We start from the raw sequence: 24,697 nt of genomic DNA on the forward strand, positions 1-24,697 counted from the left end.
GAGAGAAATAAGAGAGAGGAGTGCAATTCGAAGGGGAGTTCGATAGTAGTGCTCTCAACGGGTCGGGTCGGGTTGAAGACCGACCCGACCTGACCCGATGACCCAACTCGACCCGACTGACCCAAACCGTGATCTGATCTGATTGACCTGACCCGATAACCCGACCCGAGTTGACCCGGTTGACACGACCCGACCCGAATAACCCGACCCGACAACCCGACCTGAGCTGACCCGACAACCCGACCCGAGCTGACCCGACTGACCCGACTGACCCGACCCGTTTGAGAGCACTATTCGATAGGGATGCTGTCTCTAGCCTATATTGTTTAATATCTATCTAGAAGAGATAGGGGAAAAAACCTACAAAATGAAGATGGGATTTCAATAAGAGGTAGAATGATTAGGTATAAACGGTTTGCAGATGATATAGGGCTTGTTGCAGAATCTCAAGAGAAAATCAATAAGATATTAGAAAACGTATGTATGGGCTGTGAAGAATATGGGATGAAATTAAATGTTGGAAAGACAAACGCTATGATGATTGGAAGGAAGGAGTCGGTGTCAAATATAGAAGCAGGAAGGGAGAAAATAGAACAGGAGACTAGTTTTCGATACCTGGGTAGTATTATTAGTAATGATATGAAGTGTGAACGTGAAATATAAGCAAGAATAGGAATGGCGAAAGAAGCCTTTAGGAGAAAGAAAAGATTATTTTGTGGAACCTTGAACAAAGAGAATACAAAAAGACTTATATGCATAAAATTCCTTTTTATCATTACGCAAAAAATGATAAAAGACGACTGGAAGCTTTGGAAATGTGGGTGAGGAGAAGAATCGAGAGAATTAGTTAGGTCAAGCGGGAAACGAATGAGAGGGTGTTAGAATTTGTGAGGGAGAAAACAATTTCAGATATCAAGAAGAGGAAGAGAGACTGGTTGGGACCATGGTGGAAAGACTACAAGGTGGATGCAATGCAGTGCTACATTCTTGTCTCTCTGGCGCATGACGTGATCTTGGTCGCAGACGTGGCCAGCGAGAGTCAGATGAACTTTTAACAAGCGCTTGCTCGCTGGTATCTTACACGCAAACTTCTCTTCTACTTATAGTGATCTTCAACTAAGAAGAAATTTTAGTACAAACAATAATTATATAAACGTAATGTAATCAATGCTTAAGCTAAGTGAATTCAAAGAAAGATATTTACAATAGCAAAAGAAACAGCAATATCAGTTCATATTAAACAACTTTGAAGCTTGAACAAGCCAATGTTACTCACTACATTTTCTGCTTTTTCTTCCTTTCTTTGTTTTCTTTTTTAAACATCTGAGTATGTATAGGCCTGAATAATCTATAACCCAGTGTGTTGTTAATGGATTTCATTATTATATATTTATTATGCTCAAGTATATTTTCATAACACATTGATCGGTTTTGATTTACTATTATTATTATTTTGCTTGAAAGAGAATTCTTTACTGATGACCCCATATAAATTTTGAGAATATCTCAAGGGAGAGTTCATGGTTTTCGTAAACAGAAATGCACGTAGGTATATTTTCGTTATGCTTGGACAGTTTTTTTTTTTTTTTTTTAAGAGGTTGCTTCCACGTAAGTTTTGTCAGAATCTCAGGGGAGGTTAAAAACTTTATTGAACAGGGACGCACGTATTTAATATTTTAAACATCGTTTTTATTTTTGATTTATAAAAAAATCATCTTATTTGAAATCGTTGATTACTTATTTATAGAATTTGTATTTAAACAAAAGGTTTGGTGAAACTGACAGTTCTCTGAATATTAGTGTCAAAATTTACGCCATAACAAACTGTATTATTAAACATTTGTAGGAAATAAAACGTTACATATACTATTGTGTTCTAAAAATATATAGAAATAAATATGTATATACAAAGCACCTCAAACAAAGAAATTGCAACTTGACTATTTCAAGCAAGAAACAAAGTACTAGGCGTAGGTGAAGACGATGTAGGGGTGTTACAGCTAGACTAGAAAACATAAACCATAAAATTACATAATTTTCTTAATTTTCTTGATAAGTTTTCTCTTTTCTGTCCCGTGGACTAAAGAAGACAAAAGATAAATGTAAGTGAATGATTATGTGGAATTTGGTGGAATGAGAATGTGGGAGCACTCCGAGAAACTCACGGACACGATGTTGTCCACCACAAACTCACTTGACCGAGAAGCGGACCAGTGCCCCTTGCACCAGAGGTGAGCCTTCTGTCACTGAGCCACTGTGCTTCCTTGATTGGTTGAGAATCTACTATATTTTTATATTTACTGCAGTCATTCTTAATTTTGTAATTCTGGAGGGGCCCGTAAATATGTATATGTAATTATCCAAAGTTATTATTAAAATGAACAAAAATTTCAAAATCTGAATGTAAAAATGTCCCGACAATGTCGCCCTGACATGGTAGGTGGATACTTTATTCTCTTGATCTAATACATTGTTATATATCTTTGTAACCGTTAATCGTTATTACGAACCTTTCATTCGTTAGTTAATTTGAAGTGCAACGTCCCGTTTTAGTACCGAGCCTACAGGGAATGGAGATCTCTAGAATGAAATGGGACCTGAACTACTTTAACGCGTTGAATTCTCTTCATTTGCGTAACTCGAGGGAAGTAAGCCTCCTAGATCATCGTGCCTCCCTTCTCGAGTTACATGTCTGCCTCTGTGGGGAAAATTTTGTCTCAATATCTTATGTAGAAGTAAATGATGATAGAAATGATAACCTCTGTCGGTTCCCCTCCCTCATGATTTCGAATCCGGGTCTTGCCTCAAAGTTCGTCTTTTTAAATCTTACTATTGGATTTTTGTATGTAGCCCTATATACTATTATTACATACTATTAACGCTTTTTTTATAATTTCATTTAACATTGCATTTATTTATCACTTTTATGTAAAACTTACCATATTTTAAGTTTATTTTGTCCTGTCGCCTGCAAGCTAAAATCCATTTCTGGAGACTTTCTCCCTCTTTTTGAGGAAATCTAAAGTATTTTATATTAGTTCCCTTAGTTTTTCTGTAATAATTACTACAGCCATACACTGCACAGTTAGGCATTCTCGATATCATTTAAAAGAACAAAGTAACAAAGAATTTCCACTTGTCACTTAAAGCCGCGCCTTTTCCCGTTGTCTCTTGCAAACCAGATGACGTCACAGCCACGACAGCGCTCCAGGCGACATGCGCATGCAACCACCTTGTAGTCTTTCCACCATGGTTGGGACATTGGTTAAGAAGGAACTGTATCATGAGGGACGTGCTAGGAGGTATGGTGGCAGGAAAGAGAGGGAGATGGCGAATAAGACTACAATTAATGGACGATATCGAAACAAAGAAATCGTGCGTGGAGACGAAGAGGTTAGCGGAAGACCGTGGAGCATCGAGGTTAACGGAAGACTATGGAGCATGGAAGCTTCTCAGTTGCAGCAAGTGACCTCCCAATAATGGCAGAATACCTATGATGATGATGAGCATGAAATTCCCTTTATATCATTTGCAGAAATTATCGTCAAAAATCCCACAATATGGGATTTTCCCCACGGGTTGGCATCACTGGTCTGTATTTGTTTGTTGATCTTTGGTCCCCTCCCCTCCACGCTTGGGGGAAAAAATCCTGCGCTTGTTTCTGACCACAATATAAATTGCTCATATTTTCCACAACTTTTAGTTCGGTATAAACTAAATATCAAAGTTCAAACGAGTATTTTTCTGGAGAGAGAGAGAAGGGATTAAAAAAAAAAATCTTGACAAAAATAAAAACAGAAAATACTGAACAAGTAAAATAAAAAACTTTCTTCATTGAAAAGTTTAGTTTTAAACCTGTGGGTTGTGACCGTTTTAATGTCTTTTATTTCGTTTTTTCCCCCTCTCTTTTCTTTTCTTTCATGCATAGCGTGTTACAAAGTTATGTCGTTATTTATTATTATTATTATTATTATTTTTATTATTTTAGTACTGGAGTTACTAGTCGTAGATAGAGCTGTACACAAGAGGTAAATTATTGCCTGAAATAAAACTCAGATTTCTGATTTGTAAATGTCATTTTTAATATTTACTGCTTGTAAGCCTGAAACGAAACAGATCGGAGTAGGGTTGAGAGTTTATAAATAGAAACGTCCCATACGTTTATATACGTACAAGTTTTTTTTTTTTTTTTATTTTTATGATTATTTTACAATCTCGGTAATTAAAAGATTTTATTTTGTTTTTCTTCCATTTTAATTTCACTCGTAGCTTATTTAATTGACTTCTTTAATTAATTTGATCTATTATGGTAGTCGTCCCATCTTCTTATTCGAAATCCACAAACTAATTGAAGACAGTGAGAGGCCGCAATAGCTCAGTGGTAGAGCGTTCACCTCTAGTGCGTGTGGTCCCTAGTTCGGTCCTAGTTCGTGCTAAGTGAATTTCGTGGTGGATAAACACCAAGAGCGAGCTCCTTCATGGCAAAGCGGTTAGCGTATGCGCCTTTGACGTCAGAGACCTGGGTTCGATTCTCGGCGGGAGCTCATGTAGTTTGGGTTCCACGTTAATCAGTAGGTCCACGTCTCATAGCCTCGCTGCTGAACGGGACGTTAAACTCAAAATCAACTCAACACCGAGTGCGTGGGTTTTCTCGGAGTTCTCCCGTTTCCTCCCACTTTATTCATTCCACTATTGCATTCATTTCTTATCACCACTGTCTCTTTTAGCCTAGTTAGCATAATCGTGGGACGTAAAACTAAAAGATTAACATTAGTTTCTTTATAGTTATGTAATGAATTCGCACGAGGTTTCGTAGTATAGTTGTTATCCTGTCTTCTTTACACGCTGACGGTCCTCAGTTCGTTCCTGGGCGAAACCATGTTGTTTTTTCTCTCATGTTTTAGAAATCAGAATTTAGAGAAATTTAATTGATCTATCAATTATAATACTTATTTATTGATGCATCTGCTTTATACTTGCATTTTGTTTCACTTCTCTAATTTTAAAAAATTATTGGATTAATTTAATAATTCTTAAATTCTCTTAATCTAGGAAAACTAGACGTCAAACGCTGTCATCATAGAAATATCTTTGACGATCACCAGTGGGAGACTCGGGTTCGACTCCCGGCGGGAGGTCAGGTGGTTTTTAATGCCACGTTAATTTGCAGTCTCCGTCTCATATAGCCTCGCTGCTAAAAGGGAAGCTAAACAAGATCATGAACATGACGATCACCAATAAGAATGCAACACAAAACAGAGCTGGTATACTGCTATTCCAATCATAACCTTCTTAGCTTCTTTATATATTTAAAATAGTAATGTTTATTTTTTTAACATTACTGGGTTAGTTTATTGATTAATTCTTTTAATGAAAATGAATGGCTATAGGCGAAAATATGTTTAGTTTCCAAGAATTACATATGAAAATCTTTAATAATGTTGAGTAAAAGTCTGTCATTTTTTAAGACTCTTGATTTATATAGGAAATTATTATTTTATTTTCCTCGATATGAAGTGAAATATTAATGATGTCATTTTACTCATTAGTTCTTCATATCTAGATTAATGCCTCCTATGTATAAATTTTGGATTAAGTATAATTAAATTAAATTATTAAATATGCTAAGAGTCTCGTTTAACCGAATTTGATGGGCCGATGGTGCTTGAATTGAACCAATATTCGGTTAAACCAGAAAAATATATATACAGTACTATACAGGGTGACCCCAAATCACGATTATGATTTGTAGTATTTGTAATTCTGGACAAAAAGGTTCGGTATGGCAACATGTGTAGTCTGAGAGCAAGGAAATGGGTACTGGACTTAGAACTGTTAGTGTGGCATATCAGTCCGAGAATGACTGAACGAAACATTCTCGAACCGCTGGATCGCTCGACGAAAATCTGCAAGGAACAATTGCTGCGTATAGTCATTATCTTCAAACAGTCTGACAGTGATGAACATAGTTCAGTATTTGTAAAAGTTATTAGTCATTTTTTGTGAATATTAATATACATTGAAAAGATAGGGCGATATGCAATGCCAGAAACAAGCTTTTTGTGGCTTTAGACCATCCTTAAGTAGCCAGCTCGATCTCGCGATACACCACCTGACTTTTTCTTATGGGATGTTTTAAAAAAGAAAGTGTATCAACATCGCTACGGAATTTGACCGAACTACGGGAAGCTATCACAGAAGAGTTCCACAGGATACCAGTACGGGTCTTGTATCAACGTTGCTTTTCGTCTCCAGGCATGTTTCGATTTAGATGGTGAATTGGTGGACCATTCCATGGAGAACAGATTAAAATTCTTGTGAGGAAAGACATGAGAGTAATGCGTTTATTGCCAATTTTATGTTAAAGTTACGTAACCAGCTTCTTTACCACAGTCTCTGAGAAACATTATGTACATAATTATGGTCACCTTGTATATATGTATCAAAATTGAACATTAGAACTGAACATTGTTTAAACTAAAACCTTACGACTAAAACCATAAAGTTTAAGTCCGCTTACATAATGAACTTGCTCTCTCATAAATTTTACAATATTATTAACATTAAACCCCAGCAAAAGGAAAAAATCAATTTTTGTTTAACTAAAATATTATCCAACTATAAGACATAATATATCAGCCGATAGATCATACTAAATTCAACTTAATAACAAGCTTTAGGGTGAATTCTCATTTGTAGTATTTGAAAAATAAATAAATAAACAGTACGGGCCTCATCATTAAGAGACCCCATCACGGCGAAATTAAGATACCGCTAATTTTACAGTAATTATGTGATATCTTCAAACAGATAAAAGATAATCGAAATGTGGAACAAGAGTGCGCTAGACAATATTATTTTAGATGAGATACCGTTATCACTACTCACTTATCTGCTTTCGATTTTCAGCCATTTGGAAAATTGGCATTTATTTTCGCGTTTATAAATGGCAGCAAACGGAAAGCTACTAGGTGACTCGTGATAACGGTACGTCATGCAAAATAATATTGTCTAGCGTGCTCTTGTTCCACATTTCCATTATCTATTTGAAGATATCGCATAATTACTGTAAAATTAGCGGTATTTTAATTTCGCAGTGATTAGCTCTCTTAAACCTTCTTGCTCCAATGCTTTAAACTAAATCACGTTATGCTGCAGTTATTGATGAAAAATATTCTCATGAAATAAGAAACAAAATTCTAAAGCATTTTCGGAAAACTTTAGAGAAATAAAACTCATCTCTCAAAGTAAAGTAGAACTTGAAAATATTTTCATAAGAAATAACTTCAGGCTATATGTTACGGTTATTAATAAAATATAATTAATTTGCTTATAAAACAATAATAAAATCGTATGTGGTATTTTAGAAAATTGTTAAAAAAAGAGGAGGAAAAAAAGAAAAAAAAGAAAACTTATCCCATGAGTAAACTACCCCTTTGTGGATACTCCCATAGACCTAATTTATGCAGCACTATCAAAATACAGTATTAATTAAATGTTTATTTATGAAATACTAGCGTTGATTACCCGCTCTTCGCTGGGTTGAAATAGAAACTTTAAATGCACAGCTCCTTATGTCGTGTGTTTGGTAGAAATGAGAATAAAAATTAAATATTACTACTGTGGGCTGAATTTAGATTTAAACGGTACAGAAAGTGTCAATCTTCATCTCAACGACTCTGAAAAGTATGGATTCGACACTAATATCTATCAATTTTGGTCATTTTTAAATATAACATTCCCTTAAGTTGCACCATCAAAGTGAAATGATAAAAAAGACTCCCAGGCCCGAACCTCATCTATGTTGAAAATTTGATCGAGATTAATCAGATGGTTCAAGAATTATTAAGTTACGAAAGTAGCCCCTTTCATTTTTATGCAGTTTTTTCTATATCTCCTCCTCTCCACCTTGTCTCAATTGCATCATAAAAATGAAACAATAAAAAACTTCCCTGGCCCGAAGTTAATCTATGTGGCACATTAGATCGAGATCAGTCAGGTGGTTCAAGCGGTGTAAAGTCACAAACAGTACTTTCATATATTCTTGAACAGCTTGTGCATAATTTAAAAGTACGTTTTGCCCACAAATACAAGTAAAGATATAATAAAGATGTTAAGATACAAGTATCGTTGTATGTGGCGCCTGAACAATAAGACCTTTTTTTAAAAAAATAAAAAAGAAGTACGGTTAACTATTATATAATTACTTAAGTTTCTGAATGACCCTCGTATATATATAAAAATTACAATTCATAAATCATATATCATATTTTACTTTTATATCAATATTATTTTCATATTTTATCTTAATCCTCTTAATTAATTTCATTTCAAATATTTATACACTTCAACGTCGATAACAGAAGGTACATTCAGATAACGGCATAGAAGTTGTTTAATTTTAGATTCTTTTGGGGCCATTGATACGTGTTACAAGTTGGAAATTAATAAAATCTATATTATTTTATTGGGTAAAACTAAGAAGATTGTGAAAAGGATATCATTATGACATTTACACAATTGCTCTTTTAAACAAGAAAGGATCAAATATATGATATATTCAAACAAAATATAAATTAAAATTGAAATATCGACAATATCCAGAACAAAACACGATAATTAATATCACAACAAAAATTAGTGTTACGGTTTGAACAAAAGAAGTTCTTATTAAGATCATGAATGTACGAATTGTTCCATTTGTTGATTCATTGAATTATCTTCAAAGAATTGAAGTATAACAAAAATCAATTGTATACGGTTTTCTCGGACGCCGTAACTTTGGCTTAAGTTACATGACCAATGAATTCATTCAAGTTGCATTGAAAATCATAAATTGAAATACAGTATTGCGTGTTATTTACCTATCCAGTTCTTTGTTTCTTACTTTGAGAATTTCTACATCTATGGAATTTCTACTAAATTCACTTCGAGGAAAATTAGATCTAATGATTACATGCTTCTTAAATGCTATTGCTATCGCCACTAGGATTAAGTTCAGTTACGTGATTACTATTACTGTTACTACTAAGATTAGATTCGGTTACATTACCGGTAAAATTAGGTTCAGTTCTCCTTCGTTTTACTGGTGGCGAAATGTGTTTCCTAATAAAGCTGTCTGGAGGAGAGTACAATAAGAAATTATCATGTTTTATATGTATTATTTTCTGTCATTTTCAGTTATATATATATATATATATATATATATATATATATATATATATATATATATATATATATAGATAGATAGATAGATAGATAGATAGATAGATAGATAGATAGATAGATAGATAGATGATAGATATTAGCAGTTGAGAACGAAATTACTTGGATAGACGTAACTATGAAACAACTCCCAGGTTTCATTGCAATATTAATTGGAATTGGCGGGAGTTGAAAATAACGGAGACACTTCAGTCCGTGGATTAACTTGTTCTTCTGATAGTAATCCATATTAACCAACATATATATCTGTGAATCGATTTGAAACGATAAGAAAGGTTTACGGTTTGACGATTGATTATGGTTTACAGTGTGTTTGGCTCTTTTCGATACGTTTGGATTCTTTTCTTGAATAACTGCAAAAAAAAAAAAAAAAAAAAGTTCCTAGTAAATGCATGACTATTGACGACCAGCATAGTCCTGGCAGAGCACAATGTCAATTCGTTCAATGCATGCCTAGTAAACCAGAAAAGTATGGACTTAAAATATATTGGTTGTGTCATATGAAAAATAGCTATGCATTGGAGTGAATGATATGCACTGGAAGCAGTAGCGACGCAGGAATTTGTTTCGAGGAAATCCAAACTCAATATGAAGGTATTTTATAATAAAATTCCTAAAATTGCCCCTAAAATTAGGCTAAATTTACACAAAAGTTGACATTTCGGGGAGGCCCGGAACCCTAGGACCTACCCGCTGCGTACGTCTCTGACTGGAAGAGAGACCCTGTAGCGGGCCTGAGAGACCCATGAAATGCGGGCCTGAGAGACCCATGAAATGCGGGCCTGAGAGACCCATGTTACGTATTTGTGTAGGAAAAATTGGCCATGCATTAGAGGGTTAATCGGTGATGGCATTTCTTTAACCTGTAATGACATTTCTTCAGTGAACTCACGTATTAGTTGGCTCATTTGTTCACAAAAATCTTGCAATTGTTGATTCATATCTTGCCTCAGTTGTTCAAACTGCTGATTTAATTGTACAAACTGCTGTTTAATTAGGTCGGCTAGGTCAGATAAGTTCATCTCCCCATTACCATTTGATTCAGTTGTATTTTCGATACCAGGAAGACTCATTTTGATATTTCTGATTTTTTTTCTGCCTCTCCGTGATAAAGTATAGGGTTTTTGATGTTTTTAGCAAAATCACTACTTAGCCTTAAAATCAATCTGCAATCCTGGAGTTTATTATCTAGGAGATTGTTTACTTAACTTCACAGAAATCTCCTAAAATCCTGAGGCGGTAAACCACCAAATTATATAACGGATATATTTATATAACTAAGGCTACTGATATATCAAAATCCATTTTACACACTACATCAAGATATTACCTTTTCATTGTAGTACGTAACAAAAAAAAAATTGTACATATAGATTTCACGAGATGGATCTTCAGTTATGCATTATTTATTTTTCGTTGCTATGACAACTAACTCACATAATCGAATCACTATTATAACAAAATATAATCGCATAACAACCAGAAAAGAAATTACATCTATATCTCTCTTACATTCTTCTTCTTCCTTTCTTGAACAGCTTGTCCATAATTTAAAAGTACATTTTACAAATAAAGATGTTAAGATACAAGTATCGTTGTATATATATATATATATATATATATATATATATATATATATATATATATATATATATACCAAAATTGCCCGTGCCGTATTCATAGAAAGTACTCTGAAAAGGAACTCATTTGCAATAGTAAACTACCCTTATGATTTTTTTTCGTAAAAAAAAAAAAAAAAATTACACAATATTATAGAGTTTATAATGAAATATTTATGAATGAAATATGAGCAAAATGGCATGACTTATTATTGAGAAAATCGTCCCCAAAAAGTTCACCCCGAAGAATAAATTACACCTCGTGCATTTTTCAGCACAAATTAGTTAATGCCATATTGTCAGATTATTTATAAAATATTTACTTATGACATATGAACAAAATCGTCTGAGCCGTTTTTGAAAATCGTCTGAAAATACTCATCCCCAAGAAATAAAATGCTTCTCGTGGATATTTTCAGGACAAATGAGCTATACTATATTGTCAGCTCACTAATGAAATATTTATTCATAAAATATAATGAAAATGGCCAGAGTCGTTTGAGATAATCGTTCGAAAATACTCATCCACAAGCAGGGATAAAAGTGGATCTGAAAAGGTAGGGGGAAGCATGACGTCACGCCGTTCCCTATGCCTATCTTTGCCCATTGTAATTTTTAGGAAGTGAAGGGACACATTAGATATTCTTTGGAAGTGTGGAAACGGCATCCCCGCGTGCCCCTCACTTTCACCCCCTGTCCCAAGAATAGAATACCCCTCGTAGATGTTTTCAGGACGATTGAGTTATGCCATATTAGTAATTAATAATTATTCATGTTAATGATGAAATATTTATTTACGAAGTATGAATAAAATCTCGTGTTTATAATCTCAGGTTATTTATGAAATATGAACAAAAATCGCCTGAGTCGTTTTTGAGAAGATTATACGAAAGGAAGTTCATCACCAAAGATAAAATTACCCTTTCTCGATTTTTTACAGAGAAATGACTTACCACATGATGAGGTTTTTCCGGGGAAATTGATTTATGAATTATAAACATAATCGTTAGAACTGTTTTTAAGAAAACTGCATAGGAAGAAAATTCGAAAAATAGTCTCTAGGCGAGTGTCTATCAGGACGAACAAATGTTGGTATCTATAGACCATGAAACGTGTAAATTCGTTGAAACCTTGAATTCGATGTTTTTCACGATCACGAAACTTTTTTGCTCTCCTTTCCTCGCTTGAAAGTTTATATATATATAAACTTTTTCTGGCGCTAAAATACATTCGTTCGTTGCCATAATAATAACTGGCAGATTTTATTTTACTGAAATAAATTATTCTCTCATTTAATTATGTACTGGAAATTAAGCAAAATACAGTGATAACTAGCAGAATGTATCAGTTGTTGTCTGTTCCTAACGGCGAAACATGCTCCTTTACACATATATTACTTGCGGATAAGTGGTAAACTCTGGACTCATCATTAGGGACCGGATTTTAAGGTGCAAAAATGGTGCAGGAGAAAGGAAATGAAAGTTGCTGAAAAATCATTCAAAAAGGTGCAAAAAGGTGTTAATAGGATATATTTATTAACTGCTATTGAATACAGTTACGTGAACATTCTTTATTCATTACAGCAGCAAATATTCTTAAAACTTGGCTTTAAACGTTTTACATAAATTGCAAAATTGTTTTATTTTATCTCAAACTTGTACACCTTTCAACATTCTTGTAAGAAAATTGTGGTTAAGGTTAGTTTAAAGGGACAAGTTTTACCGATAGATGTCACTACAGTCTTCGTATCTCTCTCATTTATTTTTTTACCTTTCACAAAAATTCACGATTTCTGTTACAAATTTTAACCTAGAGATTTCAAATTTTTAGAGAAGAACTTCATAACCTATCGAAGGCAACAATCCGTGCCGATTTTTTATTTAAAATTTTCTTCATTGTTGAAATGGCTTGTTTATTGAAAGGGATATCCAAACCTTTAACAATGTAACTCTTTCAACAATGAAGAAAATTCAAAAAGAGAAATCAGAACGGATTGTTGCCTTCGATAGATTATGAAGTTCCTTCTCCAAAAGTTTGAAGTCTCTGGGTCGAAATTTGTAAGAGAAATTGTAAATTTTCGTGAATGGTAAAAAATACATGAGAGAGATACGAAGACTGTAGTGACATCTATTGGCAAAACTTGTCCCTTTACACCAACCTTAAGGCCAACTCGGTGTTTTAAAAGAACATTAATTTAGCAATATTGTGGCTTGAGAAACCGTATACTAGGTTTTCAGAAAACTGGTTATACTTGATTATGCACAACTTTTCTATATTTCCGAATGTTATTTTCTGACGCTACAAAATCCGTCAAATTGCGTCTAAATTTATTGAGTATCTATTATGTGTAATAAAAATTAAAAATAAAACATTATTCTGTCCAAATAAAAAAAAAATACAAAAAAGGGACAATAAAGGTGCTGAAGGCTAAAAGAAGTTAAAAAAAGGAAATTTTATTAATTTAGCAAAAAAAAAAAAAAAAAGGTGCAACATTGGCGAAAAAGGTGCAACAAAGTGTGTTCACTTCAGTTCGTTTTATGCCCGAAAATACATATTTTGAACTTTAGTTGTTTAACAACTAGGTGCTGCACCTTAAAATCCGCTCTCTACTCATCATAATTCAAATTAGCAAGAAAGAAAGAAATTTTCAAAAAATGAGAAAGGGAAGTGAAAACTAAATAAGTGTGAGTTTTGACAATATACTAGAGTTTGGTGTTACAGCTGGTATGATTTCTGGCATCTCAATTTACTGCCGGTATGGCATAATGAATCATATTAGTCCAGACGCGCACTCAGAAATTTTTAAGAGGTATCCAAGTTTCTTTTTGGGGGTTCAATACCAGGAACCACTACATCTACGTAGTATTGAATGGATATTAATTTCCACTCGAAAAGACGATAAGTGATTGTAAAATATTTCCATCTAATTTTCAGGGGAGGAAAATAATAGAACTAAATTGTTTTTAATCAGAGAAAGAGTACAGATGAAGTGTAAGGTCAAATTTTCATGTTACGTCAATCATTTCCCTTTTAAACAAGTATAGTTGTATTGAGAAAGTGTAGGAAGTTTTAGGGAGGGCACCCGGACTTGATAGACCTCCCGTAGGTGCGCCCCTGTACGGTACTAATCCAAATTTACCACTGCATCTTTCTCATTTACCTGCTAGGTTCTTTTTTTTTCTATCTTTGGTTTTTCCCTGGAGATGATTTTTCAACATATATCCGTCTGTTTTTCCGTTCATCCTGATGCATACTCGCCAAGGGGCCGTACCTTTCAACGTATCCGCACTAAATTTTAAATTAAGGTTTGGGCAAGATACTCAAGAGCGTTTTTCGACTACCCCCAAAATATAAGTAATTTACTGAAGGATGAAAAAGAAGAATTACATTTTTTTTTTCAAAAATGACTCTAACAATTTTGCTTATATTCCATATATATCAGTATTTCATTAACATGTATGTCAAGCTAGGACTACTATTTTCAAAAATTGAGAAGCAAATAATGTCCATTGTTTCTGCAAGATTGGGTACAAGATGATGTTTGTTCAACTATAATTACACAATTGTAGTAACTTTAAAATGGCGGTTGTAGCTTGAGTTATAAGTTAATAATTTCAGTATATATTGGATCCAGGGAGATATGTTATACTTTTCCTTTACTACTGAGTTTATTCACAAAGATTGCTTGTTTATTGTATTGTAGGTCTGAAATCATAGAAGATGTTTTGTTTGTTCTCTTGAATGTGTACCTTTCTCCAAATTTTGTAATTGCCAATGGCCTTGTATTGCCAAAGCCAAAGCTAAAAGGATTGAGGAACGTAGGATTCGAGAAAAGCACAATTTATCGATTTGATTTGATTTTGAGTTTAACGTCCCTTTCAGCAGCGAGGCTATATGAAACGGGACCTACTGATTAACGTGGAATTTCGAATCACATGAGTTTCCGCCGGGAATCGAACCCGGATCTCCCACGCCAAAGGCGCGTATACTAACCGTTTACCCACGAATGAGCTCCATAATTAATAGAGTGAATTAAAATATATTAAATAGTGTGGAAGGCTTGGTAACATAGTATATAGTTTATAGTTTATTTCTTTAATACAAGTGTAGTTTGTATATAAAAGACGCTGCCTTCTACGTGTGGTGGCTAGTGCCATAAATAAGTCATCGTCCGCACGAACTTGTGGAAAACACCCCAGATAACTAAACGGCCAACCAGAATCCTCATTTCAAATAATTGACAGCCGCTTGTCCAATCCACGTGGAGTCTTAGTTGCCACATTTTCAAAAGTTGTCCTTTCAGTCAGTGATTAGAAGATTGCCGTTCAACATACATAGTTTTCTTATATAGTATTCTTATATACTGTTCAACTCTGTTTCACATTAGTGGTAGTGTTGGGAGAGAGAGAAAGAGTCAAAGACACAGTGAGTATTGAGACATTGCAACCCCGCAAGTGCGGTCAAGAGAGGGATAAAGGAAGAAAGGGATACTATTGCAAAATTCAGCGTGGAATTTCAGAGAATTTGCCGAACTGCACTCCTATTGAAGAAATAGATTATACATATTTTGTTGCCGACTTAGAAATAATTTTCGAATGTTACTACATCTATATAATTAATATGTAATTAATTAATGCAGTGAGTTCGAAATATATATATATATATATATATATATATATATATATATATATATATATATATATATATATATATATGGCTGTGGTTGGTCTGATTGTGGCAAGAAGCAGTGTGTTGGAGCATTTGAAATTAGGATTAAGATTAGGAATTAGATTTCTCGCCTTTCGAAATCTGTGGCCATGTTAGAAATGAGGAATGACGCATGAGAAATGACGTCCCTTGGCCATTTACACTACTCGAGGAATTGGAGAGGAAGAAAGAATGGGAAAGAAGCAAAGGTCTCGGATCAATATGTTAGGTACTACCCCGACATTCGCCTGGTGTGAATGAGGAAAACTAAAAAAAAAAAGGTTTTACACTTTTTCGACCGTGTCCGCAACCAGAAATAGAACTCGAGACCGCCCGCATGAAAGGCGGGAGCGTTAGTAACTACGATATGTGTGACCACTGCAGCCTTTGATAAATTACGTCGCGTCGTTCACTTATTAATAGTTTTCTAAACACATGAAAAAATATTTTCAATGTTAAAATAGAGTTAATTTTGAAGATGATTGCTGTAATTTGCTATAATTTTGTAATTATAGCTACACAAACGAATTTTTTGTTGCATAATCCTGCACAAGCATAGCATTAAACGATTGGCATTGTCCGTTTCTCAATATTTGAAACTGATGGTTCTAGCTTGACATACATTTAATTAAGAACCTAGACTGCGGTGTTACTCATTTCTCTAGGGGAAAAAAAACAGGAGTAGTAGCTTTACTCTTGCGGGTACTCTTAGTTATTTTTTGAACGATTTTCTCAAAATTGACTCATGTGAATTTGTTCATAGAGCTATTTAATAAATAATCATTTCATCATTAACATGGCAATATGACATAACTCACTTTTCCTGAAAAAAAAAATCCACAAGGGGTAGTTTATCCTCGGAGCTGAGTTTTCTAGACGATTTTCTCCAAAGTGACTCAGGCAAATTTGTTTCATATTTCATAAATAAATATTTCATTACCAACCTGACAATAGTTCGTTTGTGTTGTGAGCGTCCACAAGAGATAATCTACTCTTGGGAATTAGTTTCTTTTTTGAAGAGATTTTTTCAAAAAACGTCTCAGTCGATTGTGTTCACATTTCATTAATAAGTCACAATACAGGTTAAGTAATTTCTGATGAAACAATCCACAAAGGCACAGGTTACTCTTCAAGGTGAGTTTCTTTTCGGATGGTTTCTTCAGGAACAATTCGGGGGACGACTTTCTTCATGTTTCACAAATAAAAGCTTATAATATTATAGAAATTACTTCTAATGAAAATATGTACAACAAGTCGTTCACTTTTGGATGTGTTTTTTCTTCGCAAATAGATGTTTCAGTAATAACTCAAACGTAATGTGATTTAGCTTAAGAAATTGGAGCAAGAAAGTTTAGTACGGTGGCCCTTGGATTTTATTATTTATTTATTTATTTATTTATTTATTTATAGCTATTATTTATTTGACATAGAAAATTAATGTCCTTTGCCTACCCTGTACTAGAAAATATTAACAGTAAACTTTATCGAAATACCCTTAAGATGGAATATTGTTCTCTTTATTGGTGTATAAAATTGTAATTTCTGTTTATTATTTTTTTAAATCCCTGCAATTTATTAACTGTGAACCCCAATATAACTTTACTGTGTTTGGTTGGTCTTCAGTCAGTACTAAAGAAGTTTGTATCCTGTCGACTTTCAAAACTTACATTTCGCGAAAATTTCGCACAAAAAAAAGCGATATTTATGGTGGATGATGTGTGTTTGGTTTGAGATAAGACAGCTACTGCTGTTTGGGATTGAAATTAGTCAGAAGAAAAAGGATTAATTTCACACCATCTTACGAAAAAATGTTACCCACAGCTTTCCTTTAAAATTACGCAATTTTCATGATTCATTGTGTAATTTCCCCCTTAAATTCATATCAGGCTTCCCAATGGGGGGCTGTTATATTTGGTTAATTTGCTAATCTTTATCATTGAATACCTTTGCAATTCCAGCTTTATTATGATTTCCTAAAGCCTACATCAGGAATAAACTCTACTATCTTTTCTAGTGTAACCAGTACTAACGAATAACAAACTAGAGAGGGACACAATTTTTCGAAAGCGAAAAATGAAAAATGTTCGAAAAACGGAAAGCGAAAAATATTCCGGATTTATTCGGAAAACAAAATATTTTTCGAAAAACGAAAGACAAGCGATTTTTTTTTCAAAAAACGCAAAATGAAAAAGTTCGAAAAACGAAAAACGAACGGAATTTTTTTCGAAAAACAGAAGTGAAACATTTTTCGAATAACGGAAGAAAATTTTTTCGAAACAAAATAAAATTCGGAAAATATAAAACGATTTTTTTTTCGAAAACCGTAAAATGAAAATAATTTCGAAAAACGAAAACATCTGAACACAGATTATCGAAAAATAAAATGTCCGAAAATTGAAAAACAAATTTTTCCAAAAAGGCCATCAACAAATGCGTAGTACTACATTCAGCAATATAACACATATCACCTGACTTGAATTCACAAATGTTCAGTGTTCGTCATAAACAAACGATTTGCACCACGAAATTGAGATGATATCGAAATGTACGGGAGCAAAAATAGTGACACTAAATATATAATTAACTTCTCGTAAATAAATGGTGATTATTTCAAACAAAATTTGAATTAACATCTCCATTTTGTAATTGACTTCACTATACGTCAAGTTCATTAGTAGAGCAAACATTCATTAACCTAAAATATATTTGTACAGCAAAAATCCTGATACACTGTATACTCCTCCAGTTCTATTTAAACGTTTTGTCTACTTATCGCCAGGTAGATGCAATTATACTATTTAAGAACAGAACATAATTTCGTGACTTTTCGTGATCTTTCGTAACTTCAAAAATATTATATTTCTTTATAGAAATAAAATGAGAATGAAATCTTTAGGTTTTACGTCCCACGCATATGCCGTGTAGGCTAAAGGGGACAGTGATGATGAGAAATGAATGAAATGGCGGAATTAAGAAAGTGGAACGAAACGGGAGGACCCGAAAAATCCTACATACACGGCGTTTGTTCACTGCAAAACCTACTTGGCACGAATTGGGATCGAACGAAGGACTCCCGCACCAGAGGTAAATTGTTTCTTCTTTTAAGCTAGAATTGTACAGTCTGGTCGAAGTTTAACGCTACAAGCCAGGGATGCCCATCCTCCTAAGTATATGACCGACCTCTCTAAATTGATATCGCAGGTTAATTCAAAGCATCAGGACAACGTGCTTCTAAACTTCTAACTGGCTCTAATTTCCGATGATAACCCTCTCCCTACATCTGGACGCCGTCTTGATTATATGTAAGAGATACGGTGATTCAGCAGTAGATCTCTTATCTCTGGTGCTGGGGTTCCTGATTCGATTCCCGGTCAAGTAAATTTGAGGTTTACAACATCGTGCTAGTGAGTTTTCTCAAGGTACTCCCGTTTCCTCCCACTTTCTCATTCCACCAATTCTTCCGTCATCATTTATTGCTTTAATCATCGTCTCCCTTAGCCTAGAGGGCATAAGCGTGGGACATTAAACTCAAAGATTTCATTTCATTTCATTTTTGGTTATATGTATTGCATTTATGATTATGTGTAGCATTAATAAAATCCTACTATTGAATACAATTTTAAATTCATTGGTTTCAATTAAATTGCTTTAGACACCCCTGAAAAATTTCAATCAGGCACACATCCATATGGGTACTCCTGATAAAACTACGAACTTTAATATTCGACCAAACATGGTGGTGGTTACCTTGAATACTACATCTACAGTATATTGATCACGACAGTGTTGCTCAGAAGACAAAACTATACGAAAAATAAGGTTTTCTCATATCGTGTCACAAATTGTATATAAATTTCGTCTTTCCTCGATTCTCAGAGATTTTTTCTCGTCTCGTTTCGATTCTCAGAGAATTCTTTCTCATATCGTCTCGATTTTAAGAGAATTCTCTCATCTCGTCTCGATTCTCAGAGAATTCTTTCTCATCTCGTTTCGTATCAGTTCTCAGAGAATTATTTCTTATCTCGTCTCGTATCGATTCTCGGAAAAAAAATTCTAGTCTCGTCTCGTTTCTTTCAAATTTACGCCCAAACATTTATGTCCTGATTCTTTCTTAACATTATCTAGAAGTTATAAGAATTCTTCCATGCCATGAGAGGTCCATCTAGGGTGTGATATAACAACACCCAAACCATATTTATTATAGAAGGATATTGCCTAATGAATTGCGTATTTTTAAACGTTGATAAATGCCCTTCATTATTTTTGTTCAATCATATTATCGATTTACAGTTTTTATAGTATGAATCATGTAACACGAAACAAAAAATATGACTGAGATTTAAGACGTGGATAAACTAGGGTTGTCCATGAGATTCGAGAAATTTCTTCTCTCTAAAATCAGAAAAAATGTCATGTTTCTCTTCTCATCTTGAACTTAAAAAAGGTATTTCTCGTCTCGATTATTGCGATGTTTTCGAGATGGTCATTTCGTGTGGAGCACTAGATTATTGACGCAAACGTAACGCCACAAGAAATTATAGGATTTCTGCGTGGTTAGAATTATACACCTAGATAAGTTTTAGGACTCTTACGCTTTTGAAATTGTGCACTCATACTCCATTTTTAGAACTTCTGTATCTTAGGAGTTGTGGACCTACATGAACTTGCAAGTAGAAGAGAACTCAAGTTGTAGAAAATTAGGAAACTTGAGAAAACCCACATACACAAAGTTTGTTCACCACAGCATAGGACAATGACGGGAAAACTACGACTCGTGGACCAAACGTGGTCCACTGAAGGGTTCTGTTCGGTTCATGGCATGATTCCTAATGAGAGAGATGATGTGGATCAATGTAAACTTGACCCATCACCCACTGAAAATCACTCTGACCCATTATTCACCAAAACCCATCGTCATCAACTCTGATCCATGATACACACCCTCTTCTCCCCACTGACTAAAGAGTTTACACTTGTAATAAAACAAGGCTGTGAAATTATCACTCATCGGAATTGCATTTCTACGGCCAATCGCTCAAGCACCGCATTGTTACAATACCGGTGGATCTGACCTATACGATATAAAATGGTACAGTTTTTGCTACGGGGCACTTTAGGATGATTTTCAACTTAATTATCATAGATAATTATTTCCTTGTTGAATTACAGATGTTTCAGTGGAAAATAGGACAAAATTTGAAAGGCTCAAACCAAGGTAAAATAGGCCGATGTAAAAAAAAAAAAAGAAAAAAGAAAAGAAAGAAAAAAAGAAAAAAGAAAAAAGAAAAAAAGAAAAAAGAAAGTGTAAAACTCGACTGTGTCTCGAAAGCCAAGTAATAAAGTCCTATTGCTATTATTACAATTATAAATGTCAATATCCAAAAGTGCCTGATATACTCATCTCACTTAGATATACTCATCTCAGATAAGTAAACAGTAAGAAATGAAAAAGGAAAAAATGGAGGCCTTGAAAGTAAATTGTAGACAAATTTAAAAATTGTTCAGAAGATGCTGTCTACAATGCACTGATCAGAGTGGGTCGGTGGATAAGAGTGGGTCGGAGGGTCAGAGTTACAGTGAGTGGTGGATCTCAGTGGGTCACGTCCTGTTGACCCCTTCAACATATTTCAATCATTAATATAGAGCTTAGTGTTACAAGAATTTTCAAGAATTTCTTAATAAATTATCTTGTATCACCAAAACTTTTTTCTTTCATCCCATCCTAAAAGTTTACCCATCACTGTTACCCTACATTAATATTCTTACCGAAGAACGAACTTCAATTTCCCTACCAAAAGGGAAAATGATAATCAATCAGCCTTTAAGAGTACAATATTTCACCCATATCATCTAAAATATATAAGTTGTGCCTTTTGCGTGTCAAGTGCCTAACGCACGTAATTTGTGTGTTCGATTCCTGGTGCAGATGCTTACCTCAGGAGCAGTGTTTAGATACCATTTTTGTGGCTACTTGGCAATGGCGGATCTAGAAAGTAAAAACTGGGGGGCTCCAAAACCCTGACTATGATAGGTATATCATGACTTAACTATTAACTTTCAAAAATATATAAGTAAGACCTGAAATCATTATTGTCACTCAAAAAACGGAGAGCCTACGCCCCCCGGGCATGAGCTAGAACCGCCACTGCTACGTGGTTAGCATAACTCACCTTTGGCGCAGAAGACCCGTGTTCGATTCCCAGTAGAGCTAATGTGATTCGCATACAACGTTAAGTTATAAATCCATGTATCACATAGTGTCAGTACTGAAAAGAAAAGTTAACCTGAAATAAATTAATTTAAATCAAAAAACTTAACGTATAAAAAAAGTCAGGACACGGTCTTAATTACTTGACTTTGTAAGTTTAAACAAATATATTTACTTACCAAATATAGTTGGCCGGTGTGTTGTACCAAAACAAAGTGGACAAGTGCTGAATCACACTTCCCAAATGTATAATAACTCGTTCACAGCTGCACGTGGTGTTTGACAGACGAAAAAAGAAGACCACATTTTTTTCTCTCTCCCTCTCCTATATAAACCGGTAGTTTCACTTTCTCCAGATGTTGCTGAGTTCAAGGCAAAACGCACAAAAGAAAAAAGAAACAAACAGAAAAAACCAAACGTAGAACAAAACTCACATAAGAGAACGCACTTTCACACCTACGCACTTTTACTTGCTTTCACACGCATCGTGCTATTGTTAAAATCATCATATAAAAAGATCAAATCAAAAAATAAATGACTTTTCTGTCATGTTTTTGTTTTTCTTCAGCACTACCACGTTTCGGGATTGCAGAGGTTTGCATTTCAACTACTAAACCGCCACTGAAACTGTGCTACCCATTTGCCTCGATAATCAGGTCATGCGCACTTGCATTTAGCGGCAACAATGATCTGTGTTTCGTTGTCGTCTTCTTCTTCTAATTATCCAAAATTTCTATAATCTGTTGTTGCACACGAAATTTCAAACACAAAAGTTTCTCTGGTGAGTTTTTCTTTTTAAAAAGAGTAGTGACTAATATTTTAATGATATGCTTTTATAAACAGTAAAAAAAATAATAATAAACAAAGTTTATCTAATTTTTTCTTTCGTCATTCTCGAGAACAAAATGAAAACAAAAAAAGACGCAACTTTCTGGGTTCCAACAGCTTGTCCGCTGCAACCGAGTTCGTTTAGGTATCGAAGTAGGCTAAAACACAACTCGATCTATAGTTAATGCCCCATGCGCGTGCGCGAAGGGGAAGAAAGCTCGCGCCGAACTGGCGCGTTTGTAATCATATGAAGGCAAGGATCTCTCTCTCTCTCTCTCTCTTGGTGCTGCAATAGGATTTACCCACATGCGTATTCACGCAATGCATTATTTCTTTCATTTCCCTCTTCTCTCTCTCTCTCTCTTTTGTCGGTTTACAACTTGGAAATGTTAGCATCGCGATGAAAATGCCGATAGTAGTGAATTGAAGGCGTTGACCTACTCGTGTTAAATAAACACACCACTAAACTCAAAGATTTCCCATTGATTTGTTGTCCCTTCCTTACTGACGTGGCACGTGTTACAAAAAATTAAAATTGTACAAATCTCCATTTATATCATATATGCCAACCGTTTACCTCTATAGATCTATACCTAGCATGGGCGCCCGAAGGGGAGGGAAGGGGGCTCAAGGCTCCCGCCTGGCTCACGAAAATGTGTACACAATATAGCAAAGAACGTATATTAAATACAGGAAATACTAAACGTAATATAGTAACCATGGAGAGATGACCCTCCTAGAAAATTTTCTTCGGGCGCCCTTGATACCTATGTATAAAAGAATTCCTGACTAACTGATCCACGCCTAGAAACTTGAAACTTGGACATAGGATTTCTGATGTAAGGTACTACTAAGGAAGAATTCTTGGAAATTCGTGTGACAGAGGGGGGATGGAGGAAAATCATCACAATAAGATGCCCATATCTCGAAATTCCTTAAGGTTAGATACATGAAAACTGGTATGTACCCCAGGAACGCACTCATGTAGGAGGGGGTCCACTGAGCCCAGACCCCCCCCAAAAAAAAACACTGAGTAGCTGGACACGCATTTGTATACTTTCTTTGATAAAACTATACTGTTTTAGCAAAGAAATACTTGATATAGACTAAAGATTTCACTTTACTCATTATCTGTACTATCTCTTCTCTTATAAAAACAATCTAATTTTATAATTTTTCGTGAGAACATTGGTATGAGTACTTAAATATTACTTATAGATTTTTTATCTATAGAATAATACCCGTTCACCTGTAGACTAATAAAAAAAATAAAAGAGGGTTACTTCGAAAGATGTGTGTTAGAAACAGGCTGTCAAATGAGAACTTCTTAGAATCAGTGTACTCAATTTCGTACCACATTACAAGAAACTTCAGTTATTAACAGGGCTTAATATTACAAGGATTTTTGTAAAATGTACCACCGTTCATTTCCAAAAATCATATTGGTCCACCCAACGCTTTTAATCTTTCTTTTCTTCTTTGGCACTCTCACCAAAAGGTTTGGAAACTTTGTTTTATTCCATTAACTTTCTCGATCTCTCCTCACATTTACTGTATCTGTTATTCCTGCCTAACCTTCGATAGTAAAATCACATTTCTACATTATACAATGACTAATATAGGTGAAAAGCAAGAACTATACGTAGATACTTGCAAATTGAGAAATTGCAAACATTTTTTGGCAGATGTTATGCAGCCCAAAACGCACTGAAGTGTAACAGGTCATAGAGAAGTAAAGGGGCTGCGGCAGTATCAATCGCGTCACCTGTCATTGCAACAAAATCATAAATAATGTATGTTTTTTTATTAAAATAACGTAAAAAAGCTTGGTTAAATGCTCACTTCTTATAGTAAATCGGTTCAGCAGTCACAGAGGGTTAGTCTCTCCATATGTAGTATGTTTATATAATTACTATTGGGTCGTTCAATATATAAGTTTCGCTAAGTTGTAAATTAAAACTATTTTTCAAAGATACAAACTATACATGTATGTGTTGGAGGTTCCTTCCTCATCTCGCCATTAATCACCATTGAGATTCAGGTATTTGTCTCACCGTTGCACCGACTTGTCCAAACCTTTTGCAAAAACAATCACGGCTCTGGCTATTTA

General features: G+C 34.5%; 1 protein-coding gene across 2 annotated transcripts in view; it reads right to left on the minus strand.

Annotated features, from left to right (window-relative positions):
• The window catches only part of LOC145664772 (voltage-dependent calcium channel gamma-7 subunit), a 282,980-nt gene extending 260,253 nt beyond the window's left edge, over window positions 1–22,727 (minus strand). For both annotated transcript variants that reach the window (XM_081731721.1, XM_081731719.1), the window contains exon 1: window positions 21,939–22,727. The gene's annotated coding sequence lies outside the window, so the exon portion shown is untranslated. The remainder of the gene's footprint in view (window positions 1–21,938) is intronic.
• Window positions 22,728–24,697: the final 1,970 nt, after the last annotated feature.

This window comes from Thermobia domestica, chromosome 11 (genome assembly GCF_964235325.1).
Source record: "Thermobia domestica chromosome 11, izTheDome1.hap1.1, whole genome shotgun sequence".
Taxonomy (NCBI): Eukaryota; Metazoa; Arthropoda; class Insecta; order Zygentoma; family Lepismatidae; genus Thermobia; species Thermobia domestica.